Below are 12,098 nucleotides of genomic sequence, written 5' to 3'. Positions count from 1 at the left end.
CTTGAGGTGATTACTATAATCAAGAACTCCTATGGGGATCCCTGGGTGGCTCAGCGGTTTGGCACCTGCCTTTGGCCCAGGGCACGATCCTGGAGCCCCAGAATCAAGTCCCACGTCGGGCTCTGGGCATGAAGTCTGCCTCTCCCTCTTCCTGTGTCTCTGCCTCTCTCTCTTTCTATGTCTATCATAAATAAATAAAATCTTAAAAAAAAAGAACTCCTAAAGCCCTGGAATATTTCTCACCAACTAACTATCAAATCTGTACCATGACCAAAGACTGAATATTAAGAACAAGGTGTTAACATCTTTAGATTGCTTCTATTCTACTGCTTCACTAAAGAATCCTGGATTGCATGGAATTGTAGAAGCACCTATCCCATTCCATCAGTATTTATATACCTATATACTAAGCTGGTGCTCCTGAAACAATAATAAACAAAGAGCTTACTCTAGCACAGAAGACAAACACAAGTCAAATGATCACATACTTATACACTAAATCTGTAATATGAAGAGAAAATATGGCAGCTTCTGATCTCATATGGAGAACTGAGAAAGATGTTCTCAAGTAAGAGATGTTTGAGCTGAGAGTCAAAGTATTAGTCACAGTGTAAAAAGCTAAAGAGAGAGAAGCATAATAACTTTGCGGGGAGAGGAATACATTGCTACACAGGTCCTCTGGGTGAATTGACAAAGGCTGATATAATTGGACCCAAAAAACAAAGGAAGAATGTGGTGGAACTAAGTAGGAGAATGAAGCCCAGAGTATTCATGGCCATAATAAAGAGTTTAGGCTTTATCCTACAGGGAGCAGGAAGAAGCAACTGACAAGATCAAATCTCCTTTTAAAAGATTATTTTTGCTGCACTATGGAGAATGGATTAGAGGCAAGGCCAGAATCAGACCTTTAGAGATACTATGCTCTAAAACAGTATTATGTTCCCCAAATGACCTCCCAGCCAACCACCCCCCCACACACACACGCACTCAAGAGATAAGAATACCATGCTGTAATGCAAAATAAAAGCAAGCACATAATATAAAATTTTGTTAATCTCTAATTGACCCAAATGTAAATGGGTGCTGATATTAAGGGTTTTTCCCCCTACTTCTTTTCACTCCTTTCTGTATATTTAAGTGGGTAAGGAAGGAAATGTATTCCCCACTTTCTGGTACATTAAGCACAGGTTCAATCCATTTATTGGGTAACCCATTATTAAACATAGGGACACAGTGGCTCAGGTGACAGATGCTGGTGGATTGGATGAGGATGGCGGTGATGAACTAATTAAGAGGTAATGAACTATTTAGGTAACAAATTGCTAGTGGGAGAATAAGGGAAAGGGATCAAAGATGACCCTTAGGCTTTGGGGTAGGCAGCTGGATGAATAATGTCATTCCATAAGACAGAGAACAGTAGAGGAAAATGATATTTAGGAAGCACTCTTAATGATGGTCTGGTCCAAGTTCAAGAAGGGGATGGCATTGAGTGTTTCTTTTACCCATGGTAGACATTGTTAACCATAGCAAGTATTCTTTCCTGCTGAGCCTTTGAGTCAGTACTTCAGATAAGGCCTATTTGCCATTCCAGTTCTCAAGCCTAAGCCCCTTATTTACAAGGTAAATAAATTAAGACACATTTTTAAAAATATAGTTCTACAGAAAAAAACATTTGAATAAAAGCATCTTTTTAAATTACTTTCTTTAAATTTTAATTAAAATATTTAATCTAAATTATATATATTATAAATATAATATACAATTATATATTTCCATTTTCTTATATCTATAATTTAAGAAATTCACTTGGATTCATATCCAGAAGAGCACTGGCAAACCATTGGAAAATAAAGATAAATCAACCGTAAATATAAAGGTATTGCTTTAGTATAAATACTAATCAGAAGATGTTAATGAACGTTTCATGCTTCTGATATCCTTAGAGCTCGTAAGGTTGTGTGTTACCGCTAAGAAAGAAAACGAGATATCATCTGGTCTATTACTTTGAAGATGGGATTGAGTTTCAGAGAGGTGAAACTTCTAGCTCAGAGTCACAGAACCTATTAATGACAGACTCCAGGCAGAAACCAGGTCTCCCAATTCCCAGATCACCGCCTTTTCCTGTACACCACACTACCTCTAAACACACCCTCTACCCTGAACTGAAAGGTAAGTATGAAAAACTCAGGAACAAATGGCTGCATTGTATGTAAGTATTCTCAATCATCGTATGAAACTCCCTAAACAATAATACAATTTTAATAAAAGATTTTCCTCACTGTTTCTATTGTCCTACCACTACTGTCAGCTAACACCTCCTGGCCTATAATCTACATCCAGGGTAGTAGGGTCTGGACCTTCATCTTCCTACCAGTTTGTAAGTGGGGTGGAGAAATATAATAAAATTATGAGTGGGGATAAAATTCCATTTAAGAAAACCCAGTGTTCATGTATCTAAACTTACAAAGAGATAAATTAGGGGATATTACTCAAACAATACCAGACTTTCTTATAGGTTTGCTTTTAATAGCATGTTCCATTAGAACTTTCTAAATATTTATAGATCATTAAGTATTTGACATGAAGACTGGGGGTGGAAGGAAAGAGCCTTAAATTAGAGTGTTAAAATATTCAACTAACTGATGGAGAGGAATTCTTTTTTAAATAAAGACTACTTCAATTATATTCTAAAACAATGGAAAATACAATCTTAAGCATCAAAATAAACCCACAGAAGTTGAAAATACTGGTTCCTCAGGGAGTAGAGGAATGGAAAGCTGATGGTCTGATCCTTGCATTTTGTCCACATCCACTTCAATGGGCTCAAACTCAAACTCTAAGAGAGCCCTCAGGTATATGCTCTAGGAACTTACTGAAACAGCCTTGTTTTTCACTTTTGGAATTTTTTTGCTCTTGTTCTAACTGTTTCAAGATCAAAAGATAATGTTGAGTGAATTACAGTTATATTTGATGGAGATGTGCTGATTTGATCATTCCTTTTATTAAGATTCTTTCTGAAGTGATATATATATTCAGTCTCAGAAATACAAATGGAAACATTCTTTTCAGTGGCATACCTAGTCTTCAAATTACACTCTCTGCTTTGGGCTTTGTTGATCACACAAAGCTTTTGGGCAAAAGCAGTCAAATTTGGTCCATAATAAAGTTTAGAAAGTTTCCAATGAAAAGGAGAAAAAATGAGTGAAAATATCAGTGAGGGTGACAAAACATGAGAGACACCTAACTCTGGGAAATGAACAAGGGGTAGTGGAAAGGGAGGTGGGTGGGGGGTTGGGGCAACTGGGTGATGGGCACTGAGGGGGGCACTTGGCAGGATGAGCACTAGGTGTTATGCTATATGTTGGCAAATTGAACTCCAATTAAAAGAAAAGAAAGTTTCCAATAAAAAGGTCAGGAGAAAAAAACTAACTTTGACTTTTTGGTGCATGTTTTGTCTGGTGGTTTCTAAATTTTTTTTTAATGTTTTGAAGTAATAGGATACAGCCACTTTAAGAAACCATATAGGAAAGGTGGATCCTTCTTCAAAAAGGAGAACCCTTGAAATTAAGGAAAAATGTAGCTCATTCTTTCTTGTGAAATAATTTAAAAACACTTGTAGGCAAAGTGAGGATAGAAGACGCTCAGAACTCCAAGCTAGAGGAAAGATGGCTTGAGTGAGAAAGTGAATGTTCCAGGACACTTAATGCTCAAAGCACATAGCAAGTCATGGCAACTAAATGCAAAATATGATCCTGGACTGCATCCTGAGTAGAAGAAACTGAGTAAGAGAGAGAGAAAAAGAGAGAGAAGGACTGAAAGAAAATAGAGAGAGAGAGAAGGAAAGGGGAAAGAAAGAGAGAAAGAAGGAAAAGGGGAGAGAGAGAGGGGAAAATAAGAAAGGAAGAAAGAAAAGAAGGAAGGATGGGAGGAAGGAAGGAGAAAGGAAGAGACAAATACTATGAGGATATTTAGGCTAATTGCTGAAATTTGAATAGCACTATATCAATGTTGAATTTCTTGAACTTGATAGTCATAAAAAGTTAGATGATACCTTTGTTCCTTGGAGATACATGTTGACATATCCAGTGGTGAAGGGCCAAAATGTCTGTAACTTACTGTCAAATTGTTTAGAAAATAATAATCATAAAAATAATAATGATATTGATGGAAATGAGTGATAAAGCAAATACAGCAAAAATCTAAACCATTAATGAATCTAGGTTAAAAGTATCCAAAGATTCATTGTATTTTTCTTTAAAAAAAAAAGATTTTTTTCATTTATTCATGAAAGAGACACAGAGAGAGACTGGCAGAGACACAGGCAGAGGAAGAAGCAGGCTCCATGCAGGGAGCCTGACATGGGACTCGATTCTGGGTCTCCAGGATCAGGCCCTGGGCTGAAGGCAGCGCTAAACCACTGAGCCACCCGGGCTGCCCTTCATTGTATTGTTCTTGCAACTCTTCTGTAAGCTTGAATATGCTCAAAATAAAAATTCATTGAAAAAGAATATAGCAGAGAGATATTAATTAGTTATATAGCCCTTGTAATTTAAGTATAAATCTGAGACAGAAGAAAAATCAAAATAAACACTTACATGTATCTCTCTCCTCAAAGTATTTTGAATGGCTTATATAAAGACCTAGAAAATAAGTTAATACATTCAAACAAAGGTCACATAGATATTGGCTAAAAATACTGACTTAGGAATAAGACTGTGCAGGTTCAAATTGTGGCTCTACCATTAATAGTTACACGAGTGTAACTATTAACTGCTTATTTAATAAGCAGTTATTTAATAAGCAATTATTTAACTGCTCCATGCCTCAGTTTCTTCATTTGTGAAATAGAGATATTGAATCAGTAGAATTTTGTAAGAATTGAATGGAATAATCTCCAATAAATGCTTAGAATATACCTGTCACATGATAAACATTTATAAATCTTAAGTATTCTTATTTTAAAATATAAAGTAAACTAGATGGTCATGGCTATAAAAGGTATGAATAAAAGAAGAAGAAAATCAATTCCAAGGTAAAGAAAAAGGCAAAAAGGCAGAGACCTGACAGAAGGGAGAAGTCCAAGATGGCAGAGGAATAGGAGACCTTAGTTTTGTCTGGTCCCAGGAATTCAGCTAGATAGCTATCACATCATTCTGAAGAATGGCTGCAATTCTACAAATATGAAAGCAATCATTTTCTGCAAGAAAAACAAAGTAGAAAAACACACTTCAAACAAGAGAACAAGAGGCAGTACTGACTGCCAGGGACCTAATCCTAAGTATGAATATAAGTAAGATATTGGAAGTAGGGTTCAGAATAACAATTATAAAGATACTAGTTGGGCTTGAAAAGAAAGTATAGAAGACACTAGAGAATTCTTTTCCGGAGAAATTAAAGAACTAAAATCTCATTCAGTCAAAATCAAAAAAGGCTATTAATGAGATGCAATTAAAAAATGGAGGCTCTAATTGCTAGGAAAAATGAAGAAGAAGAGAGAATTAGTGATATGGCAGACAAAATGATGGAGAATAAAGATGGTGGGAAAAAAAGAGAGATAAACAACAACTGGATCATGAAGGGAGAATTTGAGAGAACATCATACCATAAACTGAAATAATATTAGAATAATTGGGATCCCAGAAGAAGAGGGAAGACAGAGAGGGGCGGAAGGTATATTTGAACAAATTATAGCTGCAAATTTCCCTAATCTAGGGAAGGAAACAGACATTCAAGTCCATGAGGCACAGAGAACCCTCTCAAAATTAATAAAAATAGGTCACACCTCAACATATAAGAGTGAAACTTGTAAGTCTCAAATATAAAGAGAAAATCCTGAAAGCAGTTCAGGATAAGAAGTCCAGAATCTACAAAGGTAGAAACATTAGACTGGTAGCAGACCTCTCCACAGAGACCTGGCAGACCAGAAAGGATTAGCATGATATATTTAGGGTGCTAGATGAGAAAAATATGGAGAGAATACTTTTGTCATTCAAAATAGAAAGAGAGATAAAAAGCTTTTAAGTCAAATAGAAACTAAAAGAATTTGTGATCACTAAACCAACCCTGTAAGAAATATTAAAGGGGATACTTTGAGTGAAGAGAGAGTCCAAAAGTAGCATAGATCAGAAAGGAACAGATCTATGTCACTGTAAACAATGACTTTACAGGTAATACTGGCACTAAATTCATATTTTTCAATAATTACACTGAATACAAATGGGCTAAATGCCCCCAATCAAAAGACACAAGGTATCAGTTTGGATAAAAAAGCAAGACCCATAGATATGCTGTCACAAGAGACTCATTTTAAACTCAAAAACAACTCCATATTGAAACTGAGGAACACCATTTTTCAAGCTAATGGACATGAAAAAGGAAGCTAGGGTAGCAATCCTTATACCAGACAAATTAGATTTTAAGCCAAAGACTGTAATAAGAGATAAGGAAGGACACTATATCATACTTAAAAGGTCTACCCAACAAGATCTATCAATTATAAATATTTATGCCCCTAGCATGGGAGCAGCCAATTATATAAACCAATTAATAACAAAATTAAAGAAATACATTGATAATAATGCAATAATAGTAGGGGACTTTAAGACCCCACTCACTGCAATGGGCAGATCATCTAAGCAGAAGATCAACAAGGAAACAAGGGCTTTGAATGACACACTGGACCAGATGTGAATATATTCACAAATATATTCAAAGAATTCCATTCTAAAGCAACAAAATACACATTCTTCTCAAGTGCATATGAACATTCTCCAGAATAGATCACATACTGGATCACAAATCAGATCCCAACCAGTACCAAAGACTGGGATCATCCTTTGTTTATTTTCAAACCATAGTGCTCTGAAACTTGAACTTATATACAGAAGGAAATTTTGGAGAGAATTCAAATACGTGGAGGCTAAAGAAGATCCTAAAAAGGAATGAATGGGTCAACCAGGAAATTAAAGAAGAATTTTTAAAATTCATGGAAAGAAATGAAAATGAAAACACAACTATTCAAAACCTTTAGGATGAAGCAAAGACAGCCCTAAGAGAGAAGTATATAGCAATACAAGCCCTTCTCAAGAAACTAGAAAGGCCTCAAATACACAACCTAAACTTACACCTAAAGGAGCTGGAGAAAGAAGAACAAACAAAGCCTAAAGCCAGCAGGAGAAGGGAATTCATAAAGATTAGAGCAGAAATCAATGAAATAGAAACCAAAAGAACAGTAGAATCGATCAACAAAACTAGGAGCTGATTCTTTGAAATAATTAATAAGATTAATAAACTACCACTACTGAAACAGAAAGAAATAGAAACGCTGAATAGACCCATAACCAGCAAAGAAGCTGAATCAATAATCAAAATCTCCCGACAAACAAGGGTCCAGGGCTGGATGGCATTCCAGGGGAATTCTACCAAACATTTAAAGAGGAATTAATACCTATTATTCTGAGGATGTCTCACAAAATAGAAATGAAAGGAAAACTTCCAAACTCACTCTATGAGGTCAGCATTACTTTGATTCCAAAACCAAAGACCTCACCAAAAAGGGAATTACAGACCGATATCTCTGATGAACATAGATGCAAAAAATCTCACCAAGATACTAGCTAATAGGATCCAACAGTCTGTTAAAAGGAATATTCACCACAACCAAGTGGGATTTATTCCTGGGCTGCAAGGGTGGTTCAACATCCACAAATCAATCAATGCTATACACTACATTAAAAGAAAGAAAGGACAGGAACCACATGATTCTCTCATAGGTCAGAAAAAGCATTTGACAAAGTACAGCATCCTTTCTTGATTAAAACTCTTCACAGTGTAAGGATAGAGGGAACATACTCCAGTATCATAAAAGCCATCTACAAAAAGCCCACAGCAAATATTCTTAATAGGGAAAAACTGAGACCTTTTCCCTTAAGGTCAGGAACATGGTAAGGATGTCCACTCTCATCACCATTGTTCAACATAGTACTAGTAGTCCTAGCCTCAGAAATCACACAACAAAAAGAAAAAAGTCTCTGAAATTGGCAAAGAAGAGGTCACACTCTCATTCTTCACAGATGACATAATACTCTATGTGGAAAACCCAAAAGACTCCACCAAAAAATTGCTAAAACTCACACAGCGATTTAGCAACATGGCAGGATATAAAATCAATGCACAGAAATCAGTTACGTTTTTATACAATAACAATGAGACAGAAAAAAGAGAAAGTAAAAAATCGATCTCATTTATAATTGCACCAAAAACCATAAGATACCTAGGAATAAACCTAACCAAAAAGGCAAAAGGATATGTACTCAGAAAACTATAGAATATTCATGAAAGAAATTGTGGAGGACACAAAGAAATTGAAAAATGTTTCATGCTCATGGATTGGAAGAACAAATACTGTTAACATGTCTGTGCTACCTAGAGCAATCTATACATTCAATGCAATCCCTTTCAAAATACCATCAACTCTTTACACAGAGCTGGGACAAAAAAATCCTAAAATTTGTATGGAATCAGAAAAGACCCTGAATGGCCAAAGAAATGTTGAAACAGAAAACCAAGCTTGTGGCATCACAATTCCAAACTTCAAGCTCTATTACAAAGCTATAATCATCAAGACAGTATGGTAATAGTACAAAAACAAACACAAAGATCAATGAAACAGAATAGAGAAGCCGAAAATGGACTTTCAACTCTATGGTCAACTAATCTTCAACAAAACAGATAAGAATATCCAATGGAGAAAAAATAGTTTTTTTAACAAATGGTGTTGGGAAAATTGGACATCCACATGCAGAAGAATGAAACTGGACTATTTTCTTACGGTATACACAAAAATAGGCTGAAAATGATGAAAGACCTAATTGAGACAGGAATCCATCAAAATCCTAGGGGAGAACCCAGATGCCAACCTCCATGACCTCAGCCACAGCAGCTTCTTGATAAGTCTCCAGAGGCAAGGGAAACAAAAGCAAAAATGAACTATTGGGACTTCATCAAGATAAAAAGCTTTTGCACAGCAGAGGAAACAGTTGACAAAACCAAAAGACAACCAACAGAATGGGAGAAGATTTTGCAAACTTCTTCTCAGAGAAAGAGCTAGTATCCAAAATCTATAAAGAAAATATCAAACTCAACACTCAAAGAACAAATTATCCAATCAAGAAATGGGCAGAAGACACAAACAGATGTTTCTACAAAGAAGACATACAAATGGCCAACAGATACACAAAAAAATGCTCAACATGAGGGAAATACAAATCAAAAACACAATGAGATACCACTTCACAATGGTCAGAATGGCTAAAATTAACAAATCAGGAAAGAATAGATATTGGCAAGGATGGAGAGAATGGGGAACTCTCTTATGCTGTTGGTGGGAATGCAAGCTGGTGCAGCCACTCTGGAAAACAGTATGGAAGTTCCTCAAAAAGTTGAAAATAGAGCTACTCTATGACCCAGCAATTGCACTACTAGGTATCTACTCCAAAGACATAAATGTAGTGATATGAATGGGTACTTGCACCCCAATGTTTGTAGCAGCAATGTCCACAATAGCCAAACAATGAAAAGAGCCCAGATGTCCACTGACAGATGAGCGAATAAAGATGTGAGATATATATAATATATATGACATATATATTATATATATATATATATATATAACAATGGAATACTACTCAGGCATCAGGAAAATGAAATCTTACCATTTGCAATGATGTGGATGGAACTAGAGGGTGTGATGTTAAGTGAAATAAGTCAATCAGAGAAAAACAATTATTATATGATCTCACTCATATGTGGAATTTAAGAAACAAAACAGGATCATAGGGGAAGGGAGAGAAAAAAACAAAACAAGAGGAAATCAGAGAGGGAGACAAACCGTAAGAGATTCTTAATCATAGGAAGGAAGAGGGTAGCTAGAGTGGAGGGAGGTGTGAGGATAGGGTAACTGGGTGATGGATATTAAGGCAGGCACATAATGTAATGAGCACTGGGTATTATTACATAAGACTGATGAATCACTGAACTCGACCTCTGAAACTAATAGTACATTATATGGTAATTAATTAATCTTTTTTAAAGTAGACGAAAGGCTGAATGCCATGACTGGATGTATCTCCCTGCACCAAATTCATACTGAAATCTCAAAGTGATAGTGTTTAGCAGTGGTGTCTTGGTGAAGTGATTCAGTCATAAGGACAAAGCCCTCATAAATGGGATTAGCACTCTTATGTAAGAGCCTCCAAGGAGCGCTCTTGTCCCTTCTGCCATGTGAGACTATAGCAAAAACACAGCTGGCTAGGAAGCTAGTTCTCAACAGATACTGAAACTGTTGATGCCTTGATCTTGGACCTCCAAGCTTCCAGAACCCTGTGAAACAAATGCTTATTGTTAATAAACCAAACAGTTTGTGATATTTTTGTTGTAAGAACCCAAAGAGACTAAGACACAAACTGCAGTAAACACGGATGTCAGAGGTAAGCTTCAAATTTGGGCATCTTGAATGCCAAAATAAAAGAGGATACAGACAATTACATAAAATGAATTATTAGAAAATGCGTTTGTATTAGTTTTCTCCAGAGAAACAGAACCAGTAAGTATACATAGATAATAGGTATAAATAAATAAATAAATAAATAAATAAATAAATAAATAAATAAATAAATAAATAGAGAGAGAGAGAGAGAGAGGCTAAGAAGTCCCAACATCTGCAGTTCAACGGCCTGAGAACCAGGAGAAATGATGGTATAGGTTCCACTCTGAGTAGAAGGCAGGAGAAAGCCGATATCTCAGCTCAAAGACTATCATTCAGATAGTAAATTCTTTCTTACTCAGCCTTTTGTTCTACTTAGACCTTCAGCAGATTGGATAAGGCCCATCCACTTGGGAATGGCAATATGATATACTGTCAACCAATTCAAATGTTAATCTCATCCAGAAATACCCTCACAGACACACCCAGAATAGTGTTTAAAATCAAGCATCTGGTCACCCCATGGCCCAGTCAAGTTGACACATAAATTAACCAGTACAAGATGATTCATAACTATTCCTCAAGGGAGGTAAAACTTTCCTAGCACTGAAACCCAAAATAATCAACCTAGGAAACACTGAATACTCTGGAGGAAACATCCTAAGCAAGGTTTTTTCAATAGATATGGTTATGGATTTGATTTGGCTTTTTAAAAATACTACTTTCTCATAAAAGCTAAGGGAATGCCATTAAAAGAAAGCTCAATAAGATAGAATTCTGAAAGCAGTAAAGTACAAAGAGTTCAGCTGTGTATTATTCTGAGAATAACTTGATCCAGGAACAGAACCTGTAGTACCTAGAGGAATAGGTGAAGAGCATATACTTTGAATAATACTTCATTCTCTTAGCAGGACTTTATTAAAGATCAAATGGCAAAGATTTTACCTTTTGTCAAAGGCCCAGAATGGAGATGTTCTGTGTCGCTTCTGGAAAGTAGATCCTTATGTTTAGGAACAGGGCTGGGATTTGTGTGACCCTAAGAGTGAGTATCTCCTTACATTCTGTCCACTGGGTGATTCTCTTGCCTTATCCTAGCTTCAGTTCTGTTTATAAAACCAAATAGTTCAAGAATAAGAACATTTAACATATAAACTATAACCACCATACTTTTTATATGTAACAATTGTTAGGAAGAAACAAAATAATGCCTCTCCTTTTCTCCACCAAAAACAAAACCAACTCTATTCAGAGAGCAGATGGGGCAGACTGCAGACGAAGAATACCACCTTCTTGGTTAGTATCCAAGATATACAAACAACCCCAAACTATACAACAATCCAATTAAAAATGGGGAGAAGACAAGATTAGATTTTTCTCCAAAGAAGACATACAGATGGCCAACAAATACATGAAAAGATATTTATCATCAGTTACCTTCAGGGAAATGCAAATTCAAACTACAATGAGATATTAACCGACATCTGTGAAAATGGTTAAAGTCAACAACACAAGAAACAACAGGTATTGGCAAGGATATAGAGAAAGATGAACCCTCTTGCACTGATGGTGGGAATGCAAACTGGTGCAGCCACTCTGGAAAATAGTATAGAGGTTC

The sequence above is a fragment of the Canis lupus genome, chromosome 11 (genome assembly GCF_011100685.1).
Source record: "Canis lupus familiaris isolate Mischka breed German Shepherd chromosome 11, alternate assembly UU_Cfam_GSD_1.0, whole genome shotgun sequence".
Lineage (NCBI taxonomy): Eukaryota > Metazoa > Chordata > Mammalia > Carnivora > Canidae > Canis > Canis lupus.
This window is presented reverse-complemented; position numbering follows the sequence as displayed.